Source organism: Procambarus clarkii, chromosome 41 (assembly GCF_040958095.1).
Source record: "Procambarus clarkii isolate CNS0578487 chromosome 41, FALCON_Pclarkii_2.0, whole genome shotgun sequence".
NCBI lineage: Eukaryota > Metazoa > Arthropoda > Malacostraca > Decapoda > Cambaridae > Procambarus > Procambarus clarkii.
This window is the reverse complement of record NC_091190.1, coordinates 28520281-28522660: the sequence shown is the minus strand read 5'-3', so window position 1 is coordinate 28522660 and position 2380 is coordinate 28520281.

Genomic DNA, 2380 nt, shown 5'->3' with positions numbered 1-2380 from the left:
ATTTACCTGCGTGCTGAGCAGTATTGTACCTGATGCTGTGCCGCTCAGACGTGATGAGTGTAGAAGTTTACATTCACCATACATTAGCCTGATACCAAGTATGATATCAATATATGTCCCATTGACATATTTGCCATTAGTATAGTGCCCATCTAATGGTTATACCCGGCCGTCAGATTGAGGAACGTGGTTTCCCTTTTAAATAATGGCAGTGATAGCAAGCCATTTGAATTCATTGGTGGTCATCTGAACGTTTTAAGTGGGGAAGGTTTTCCGAGGTAAAGCAATATCGCTCAGGTAGACTACCACGGGTCTCTCTCACGTGTTTACCTCTTCGTGTATGACATGAATCCAAAGTAATTAAGCCGCAAGTGTATTAGTAATTACGCTCCTGAATCAATCTTAACTGATCGATGTTAACTTGTTAACATCGCTATTAACGTGATTTTAAGTTGGTAATATCAGTCATCTATCATTATTGGTACTAACCGCTAGTTGCTCCAGCGCACATGTGACGCAAGCCAGTATTCACTCGTATTCACATACTAGTACATGTGTCATACTAGCCTGTGACACAGCTAGTATTCACTAGTACACACGTCACGATGACTTCCTTAGGGAGGAGGTAATTATCAGGGGAAAACGCCAAGCCATTACGACTATATAGCCCTTGGAAGGGATCAAGATAAGGATTTGGGATGTGACGGAGGGATGGAATGGTGCCCAACCACTTGGACGGCCGGGGATTGAACGCCGACCTGCATGAAGTGAGACCGTAGCTCTACCGTCCAGCCCAAGTGATCGGGTGACCTCCTTAGGGGTCTCTTGGGTTAAGTTGTTCATAAGGGATGTCTCACGCTGAAGCAAATCACGACCTTGGGAGCCAACTGTCTGAGACGACCCCGTCTCAGGTCAGCCAACTGACCTGAGACGACCGGCCCTGTACAATCCAGCTTGGAGCCGCGTACCGCTCCTCTGGTAATTCCTTGTTTCTTAGATAACCTTTCGTAGTTTGCCATATTTAAATTGGCGGCGTTGCATCGCAGAAGGTGGTCTGAAAATAGTAAGACCCTGCAATGATAGTGGAGTTTACGAACCAACTATCGACGCCTGTCGACGTTCTTGATAGTGGAGGGACACCGAACATTCGACACCCGTAGATTCATACACGGAAGAAATCAATCAACTATCAACACCTGTCGACTCAAAATCGACGTTACAGGTGTGTGAAACAAGCCAGTGAAGGGAGAAGCGGCAAGAGAAATGAAGCAAATACCAGTCGAGTCTAAGCCTTTTACAGCCAACTCCTCGCTGAGGCCTTTCGCCAAGTCTAATGTAGGGTAACAAGAAGCTTATGTCCTGCGTCTCGGAGGCCAGCTTGAGTGGGGAGTAAGCTGGTGAGACGTATGAGAAGTGAGCCGGGGGAGATGGGTGGGGAAGTAAGCTGGGGAGACAGCTAAGGAGTAAGCTGGGAAGACAGCTAAGGAATAAGCTGGGGAGATCGATAGGGAGTAGGGTGGGTGTAGTCCTCCTCTAAGGACGGACAGAATACATAGTTGACTTGGAACACTTTTCTGCACAAGTTCAGAAACTTAATGTTACGTCACGGTGAAATCACGATGGCGCGATATATCACTGAGAATCATGTTAAGGCAATGTAGTGACTTGTCCTGGCGTTCTGGTGATTCCCCGACCCCCCTAATGTCCAGGAATCACCAGACATTAATGTTAATGTCTGGTGACTCCTAGACATTAACAGATATTAAAATTACCAGATTTATTAATATACATGTTCAGCAAACATATACATTTAATACATTTGTACATTTAATGTAATATGAGAACGAATCCCAGATACAGCTGCTTAGAAAGAGAAAAAAAATCTATAGGAATTCAGCAAGAAGTGACTTACATTTGGGTGGAAATATAACTGTATCTTGAAAAAAACAACTGAAGCATTCTTCCCTGTCCGAGTCTGGAAGCCGGACGCTTGTGACTAGACTCATCTCAACTTTGCAACACGAAGTAATGGAAGATGGGGATCGTGGTCGGCCCAAGTGCCATATTTTAAGAAATACTGGCATCTGTAGTGATCCCCCCTCTTATGATTTTCATAAAGTCTGAAATTCATTTTGGGAAGTGTTTTCCGTAGAGTTTTAATGCTTACTACTGCTGCTTACCCTCATATTTCATGGTTTTTATCGAAAATGATGAATGTGAATTTAATTCAGGTTACACTGTTACATTTTGTAAGAGAGAGAGAGAGAGAGAGAGAGAGAGAGAGAGAGAGAGAGAGAGAGAGAGAGAGAGAGAGAGAGAGAGAGAGAGAGAGAGAGAGAGAGAGAGAGAGGGAGAGAGAGAGGGAGAGAGAGAGAGAGAG